A 7,829-nucleotide genomic window follows, 5' to 3' on the forward strand; every position below is an offset into this window, starting at 1 on the left:
CTGTCCAGGACGTGCTCTGAAGGGGATGCAGTGGGAGGGCGAGGGCTGCCAGGCTGACCGGACCCTAGTCCGTCCCACTGTGGTTCAGACCAGCACGTCCTCTGGGCTGGCAGGAGCTGCCGCCTCTCCCCCAGCACCGAGCAGGAAGGGACTGGGCAGGGTGTGCGGGGAGCCCTGGTCCAGACGCGGCCCAGGGCCCGAGCCCCCCTGCCCTGCGGCCCCTGGCTGTGACAAGGGGGCCCTCCTCTGCCGCACGGCCTGTTGTCTCAGGTGGTTTTCACAGACAAGTCACCGTGTGGCCCCTGCTGGAAACCCTTCAGCCCTTCCCTCTACCGGGAAGCTTTGGCTCTGCCGCAGCCTCCAAGGCCCTCGGCCTGCCCCTGCCTCACGGCCCCGCCTCGAGCCGCCCCTCGGAGCCCCCAGGGCTCCAGCCTCACTGGCCTCCTTAGAAAACGCTAAGAGCCCCCTGCGCAGCCCCACTGGGCCTTTGCACAAGCCACACCTCCCACCAAGAATGCTTCTCCTACCCGCTCGCAGCCTGCCCTTCCCATCCCAGCTCCAGGGGCTCCCTAGGCCCCCAGTCTGTTGTATATTCTTCCTCCATTTATTCAACAGCTATTTAAAAATTTTATTTATTTCATTTACATTTATTATTTTATTATTTATTTTGCATCCAGAGCCCTGTGCTGAGCAGGTGCTGGATGATAGTGGCTGGATGCCGGGACACCTGTGCCCCATCACCTTCACACTGGCCTGGAGGCCCCGTGGGAGGCGGGGGCGTAGGCCAAGGGAGTGGGGGCTCGGCGCCCGACCGGGTGCTCCTCTCATGTGGCCTGAGGTCCACGGTGCAGTCCTTGCCCTGCAGTCACTGAGCAGAAGAAACACACCAGACACGAACAAGTGGGCGAGGCTGCGGGGAAGTTGGGGCCTCCTGTGCTCCTAGTGGGGTGCAAATGGCACAGTCATGTGGACGCCAGCATGACGCTTCCTCAAAGATTAAACAGAGTCACCGTGTGACCAGTACTTCCACTCCTGCGAACATGCCCAAGAGAGATGTAAACTCATGTCCACACACGAAACCTTGCACACGAGCATTCCTGGCAGCACTATTCAGAACACCCAAAGGTGTAGACAGCCCCGTGTCATCGGTGGGTGAGTGGGCGGGTGAGTGTGGTGGGTCTAGCCACATAGTGGAATATTAGTTAGCCATAAACAGGCCCGGGTCTGGATTCGAGCCTTAGGGGGCGGCCCCCTTAAGGAGGCTGCCCAGGGACCAGGAGCGGGCAGCCTGGGGTGCGCCTCGGTTACTGGCCCTGGGTGTTGTGAGGGAGGCTCAGCTGGGCCCAGACCGACCTTGGCAGGATCGTGGACACAGAGCGGGGCCACGGAGGCTCAGCTTAGGTGGGCGTGGGTGCCTGCCGGGCATCAGGTGGAGACGGTGGAGGCAGGGTTAGCTCAGGGCGCCGTGGACCACCCACCCAGCCCCCTGACACGCGCCAGCTGGTCCCGTGCTTCGGGTGAGCACCCGGGAGGCATGGGCTGCAGTAAACCCAAGATACCCAACCCTAAACAGGAGACTGACTCAGCCTGGAGCCAAGAGCCACAGGGCCCTGACTGTGGAGAGGGAGACGGCGGAGTCACGGCCCCTCCCGCCCTGTCTTCATCACCATGTGGGTCAGCCTGCAGGCCTGCCCCTCTGAGGCCTGGCTGTGAAATCCACCCGGGCACGGGCCTCATCCCTGCCCGTCCCACAGGTGCCTGATTGGGGCCTTCCCTAGGGTCACCATTGCTTCAGATGCAAGTGACATCCTAGCCCCTCCCATCCTGTCGCCCCAATTTCTAAAAGGAGGGCTCAGGAGTACCAAAAAGGGGAGGGGAAGGCCTGTGGGGATTCCACCCCCGCGCCCCGCTGGGCCCCTCTCCTGCTGGGCCTGGAAGCCTCCAGCTCATCTGGTTGTCTGGGAAGTGAGGGGTGGGCCGCCCTGCAGGATGAGGTAGGGGTGGTGGGTGGGCTCAGCTCCAGGCCTCTGTGTGCCTCAAGCTTCAACACGTCCAAAACACTAGTCCTGCAGCTGTTCTGCGGAGACCATTGCTGGGGGCTGTGAACCCAGAGACTGGGGAGCCTCCTGCCAGGCCACTGGTGGCGACATCTACCGGGAGCACAGTCTCCTTCTCCAAAGGGGTCTGGGGGTCTGTACCTGGTCCCCTCCAGGTCTCCCGCTCAGATCCTGGGGAGTGGTAGAGAGGGAGGCGAGACTGGGAGTTGAGAGCTGCCTCCGCTCCCACCTCCATCCATCCCTGGCTTGCTGTGTGACCTCAGGTCAGGGCCACAACCTGTCTGGATCCCTGAGCAAATGGCTGATTGTGTTCCCTGCCTTGTCTCCACTATCTGACCTGGACCCTTTGGCCCCAGCCACTCTGCGCCGCCATGCCACCCTGTGCCACACACCCAGGGGGTCATTGGAGGGCTGCCGTTTCTGGTGCCCTGGTGCCTGGTGCTGGGCAAGCGCCTAAGCTGCTTTACCTAATGTGATGCTCAAGAAACCCCATTTTACAGATGGGGAGACTGAGGATCAGAGAGGCTGTGTGTGACTCTGCGTTTCCTGGCGCTATGACCGCGAGGCACTGGGGATACCGCCCACGCCGGCTGGTGAGTCCTGACTGCCTCTGCAAGGTGCTCGGAAGGGTTGCTCCTGGCTGGATGTGCGCCCACATGCTCTCTAGCAAAGCCGACCCAAGCGTCCTCAGCAAGGCCCCATGGCCCAGCCCCAGGGAGCCAATCGGGACAGAGCCTGCACAGAGGTTATCTGGGTCCCGCAGGAGGCTGGCGCAGACTGCCTTCCGGGCCTCCCCTATCTCCAGCAGGAATGCACCGAGCCCCCCACCCCCTGCCCACCCAGGGGGAGGAATGTGGCAGAGGCTGCTGGGAGCTGGGAGTCTGGGAGGAGGAGCGAGTCGGGAGGCCTCTGCCTTCTGGAATTCCCCAGGCCTGGCACCAGATCCCTGCCTGCCTTTCCCTGCCCCCCCAGGGCCTGGCACTCTCCACCTCCTCTCCTAGGGCTGCAGGGGCACTGGATGACTGGGGTGAGGGATGGCACCTCTCAGGGCTAGTTACTGCATGACAATGTCCCCTCCTCGGAGAGGCCTTCCCTGACCACCCAACCTACACAGCCCCTTCAGCTGGGCCATTGCCCTTCAGAACTCTAGACCAGGCACCGTTGGCATTTGGGGCTGGATGTCTCCCCGCGGGGCTCTCCTGGGCACTGTGGGGGTGTTGAGCAGCATCCCTGGCCTCCACTCATCAGCAGCCAGTAGCACCCTCCCCTCCCCCAGTTGTGACAGCCCGGCATCACTGCGTGCCCCGGGGGGAACCGCCCCTGCGTGAGACCCATTGCCCTAGAGCCTCCTGAGATGAGATGCTCATTGTCCTCTTCCCAGGCCGTAAGCTCCCTGGGGACAGGGGCCATCTGTCTGGCACACTGCAGGTCCCAGTGCCCACTCTGGGGCCCAGGACAGCCTCTGGCCCCACGCAGCACCTGCCCACAGCCACCTGCATGAGGTCATAGCAGGCGGAGGGGCGCTGGCACCTCCTGGCCAGGCCATGCTGGACATCCCAGGTTTCAGAGTGCCAGAGCGCCTGCAGAGCCTGCCGGGGAGGGGAAAAGCTGCCCAGAACTGAGAGGAGCTTGAGGGCCGGGCCAGGCTGAGCAAGACAAGCCCAGCCAGGCCCACTCACCTGGGGCAGGAATTTGGATTCCATCACTTTCCACCTAGGCTTTCACGGCCAAACAAACCTTTGCCTCCGGGCATGTTTCTGCAGCTGCTGACACACCCAGGTGGCCTCGTGCTCAGACAGCTAGGTGGGGCCCAGAGAGCAGGCCCTGCTACTGCCCAAGGGTCCTGGTCCATCCCAGGCCCCCAGCTGGGCATCATCAGGGCACAGACGGCAGATGAGGGACCCGCAGACTGCTGCTTCCGCAGGTGCCTGTGTCTGAAATCCCACCTTTAACCCTCCTCAGGCTCAGCACCGGGGGCTCCTCTCCTCCAGCACAAAGGCCCCGTCCTGGCCATGCTGTGTCTCACCCATCCACCCCTGGCGCCCTAGCTCCGTGACTCTGGGGGAGGGACTTTTTCTCCCTCGGCCTTGGTTTCCTGCTCTGTAAAATGGGCTCATAACTGTACCTCCTCACAGTGCTGCTATGGGGTCTCTGTGGGGCCTCAGCCAGGCTCCAGGCTGGTGGTCACGACCCTCCTGGGGAGGCTGTGGCTCTCAGGCTCAGTTCACAGGCAGGAAGAGCGAGCCGGCTGAAGAAGCGCCAAGCTGGGACCTCTGTGGCTCCTTGCTCATGGCTGTGCGGCTGGCCCTGGGGATGCCGGTTCCTGTGGAGATCTGTGTTGGGGGGCTCCATCACGGTGCCAGTGGCTGCTTGCTGACCCACACATGCTGCCCATTCCTCCAAGGGCAGGAAGAGCTGGGGTCTGAGAACCGGTCCAAGGTCTCCTCCCAGACAGACAGGCAGACAGATGGACCGTCAGCCTTGTTTCCACTGGGAAGAAAAGCAGCCAAGGGGTGGGTGTAAGAGCGGTCTTTTCTCCCCAGGTGGTCTGCCCGCCCCAGGTGTGGACTCCATGTGCCTTTCTTACAAGGCTCCTCGCTGACCCTCATCTGCTGAACCCTCACCTCCTCCCAAGGAGTCAGGGAGACTGGTGTGAACCTCCTGATGGGGAAACTGAGGCTCTGAGAGGCAAAGGGTCAGGGAGTGGAGGATGTGCTGGAAAACAGGCCTGTCTCGTTTCCAGGTCCTTGCCTTAATACCGTGTTGTCCTACCTGGAGATGGAGGGGCCTGGGGTCAGAGGTCAGCTTGGGGACCTGGCCCTGGGGGTGGAGGGGCCTGCTGCCTGTGCTCTGCAGCCCTTGCCCTTTGAGCCTGGATGGCACCCGGTTTGGCTGGAATGTGCTGGCCTCTGGCCAGCATGGCAAGCTCTCGATGTGTCCGCTAGGACACGCCAGCTGGATGCTGTGTGCGCCTGGAATGAAAGTGCCTCCTTTCCTGTCACTTGGCTTGGTCTTCTGTAGCCATTCCCCACGGGAGGGGTGGGGCCAGAAGAGGGGACGTCCTTAGGTTCTGACCTCTTGGTGTTTCTCTGCCGGTATGGCCGGGCGGAGGAGTCACTGTCACTCGGCCCTCCAGGTGGACTCGGTGCACAGGCCAGGCCCTGAGTGCCCGGTTCAGCCCCCTGCCCCGGCTCCAGGGCACCTTCGCCTGTTACCTGGGAAGGGGTCTGCGGGAGCCTACTGGGAGCCAGCTGGGAAGGGGCCTGGCCCACCTGGATTCTGATCCAAGGCAGCGCGGTCAGCAGGAGCCTGCCCGCCTGGGTGAAGACAGACGTAAAATCCAGGGGGTGGAACACTTAGGGCTTGTGCTCTTATCACGTGTGGGTTAGATCTCAAGGAAAAAAATCTAACAAAATAAAATAAAGTAAAATATCTGATAAAGTAAAATAAGGTGAAATAAAGTGAAATAAATAAAAATAGTAAAGTAATACGAAATAAAGTAAAATAAAATGAAATAAAGTAAACACAATGGCACGGGACGCTGGCCCTGCGCCCCCAGGCTCCCCCAGGCTCCCTGGGGCTACCACAGCCTGTGAGCAATGAGGCCAAAGGACCCACACTCCGCTCAGTCGGGGCTGCATGCCTGCCGTGACCTCCCTTGATCCTCGCTGAGACCGAGGAGGGCCAGTGACTGCCACTGTCCCTCTGAGACTGGAGGGTGATCCCGAGTCACGCTGGGAGCTGGTGGCCAGGACCTGCTCGGTGGCTCCCTGAAGCCTGCGAGCTCTCCCCACCCACAAACTCCTCTGAGGCAAGGATTCTGTCATGAGCCAGGACATCTCCCAAGAATGAAAGGCCAGCAAGAGAGGCCGTGGCCACAGCTTCTGGCCAGGTCTGCCTCGGGAGAAGGCCTGTCCCTTGGCCCTGACCTGCAGCTCACCCCAGGACCCCGCCCAGGCTCGGAAGGAGGGTTTCCTGGTTCGAGGCTGGTTCCCTTTCATACACAATACATTTCAGGCTGGTCTGGCCCAGAAACAGCTGCTCTGGGAGGAAGGGGTGGCTCCCTGAAGGCCACACTGTACCAGCCCAGGAATCAAATCTAGCCACGTGACCTGGGCCACAACATAATAACAACGATAATGACGGTGATAATGGCGATGATGATGATGGTGGTGGGGATGATAACGAAGGTGATGATGATGATGGTGATGGTGGAGATGATGATGGTGGTGATGGTGGAGATGATGGTGGTGATGGTGGAGATGATGATGGTGGTGATGGTGGAGATGATGATGGTGGTGATGGAGATAATGACAGTGATGGTGATGACGATGACAAAAGTGATAATGATAAGGACGGGGGTGTAAGGATGATGAAGTTGAAGGTGATGGTGATGGTGGTGGTGGTGGTGGTGAGTGCTGGCATGCTGAGGGCCCCCTGAGTGCCACACCCACTCTGAGCACTACATATGTTAACTCGTTGAAGGCATACAACCCCCGCCCGGTGGGGTGGCTCTATTACTGTCGTCCCCACTTTACAGCCAGGAGGAGGAAGCAGCTAAGTAATGTGTCCAAGGTCACACAGCCAAGAGGCAGAGAGAGACTGCAAACTTGGCCATAATCCTGATGTGATATTGGCCGTGAAGGTTATCCAGAGCACTTGGGGATGGAGTGGGGGCAGGAACAGTAAACACTAGGGCACTCAGGGACCTGACGGACCACTCTGCTGAACAGCTGCTGCTCTGTTGAACAGCCTGGGGGTTGCCCTGAGATCTGCACAAAGGACTCAGCATGACAGTGTCTTCAAGTGCCAGCTCCTCCTGCTCCCCTCCATTCGTCCCACCCACCCTCTGGCCCTTTCCCAACCTGAAGACTCCACAGGAAGCTCAGTAAACAATTTACCCCATAGGCGAGGGGCTAGGGGTCTGAGAGAGGTGTCTCAGACCCCTTCAGCCAGCAGGGAAGCGGGCAGGGAGCAGACAGGTGAGCCAGGCCCCTCGCAGGGCTGCCTGCAGGGCCAGGCATGGCTCTCGGGCACCTCACAGTGGCTGCTAGGGACAGTGCAAGCAGAATGTAGGCACATCTCCCCCGCCAGCTCCTGAAATCTGGTAGCCTGCCACCCCAGCCTGAGCGGCCATCCCCTCCCTACAAATGCCAGGAGGCCCCGCTGATGAGAGGCCCACCTCAGCCCCCTTCAGGGGCCACTCGCTCCTGTTGGTGGGATCTGAGACTTTGGACAGCAGGATTTCCTAAAGAGAGGTTCATCCAGATTTCCTGGGCCCAAGGGTGAAGGGCACTGAGTTTCCTTTTGAAGAACTTGGCCTTGGGACCCGGCCCCAGGGGAGAGGAGACTGTGACGCCTTGTGTGTCCATGTGTGTGCCTACATGTGCGCATGTCTTCTAGTCTTAACTTTCTCTGTGTGGTAAGACATTTCTAGGTGTACAGTTTGGTGGTGGTAAATACGTTAATTACATCCTACCATCACTGCCATCCATCTCCAGAACCTTTCCATCTTGTAAAACAGAAGCTCTATGCCCACTAAACACTAACTCCCCGCCCCCTCCCCAAGACACTGGCAACCAGCATTCTACTCTCTGATTTTGGTTACTCCAGGTACTGCAGATAAGTGGAATTAGAAAGCGTTTGTGTTTTTGTGATTGGTTTATTTCACTCAGCATAATGTCCTCAAGGTTTATCCATATCGTAGCATGCGTCAGGATTTCTTTCCTTTTTAAGGCTGAATAACACTCCATTGTATGTACATGCCACATT

Source organism: Equus quagga, chromosome 12 (genome assembly GCF_021613505.1).
Source record: "Equus quagga isolate Etosha38 chromosome 12, UCLA_HA_Equagga_1.0, whole genome shotgun sequence".
Classification (NCBI taxonomy): Eukaryota; Metazoa; Chordata; class Mammalia; order Perissodactyla; family Equidae; genus Equus; species Equus quagga.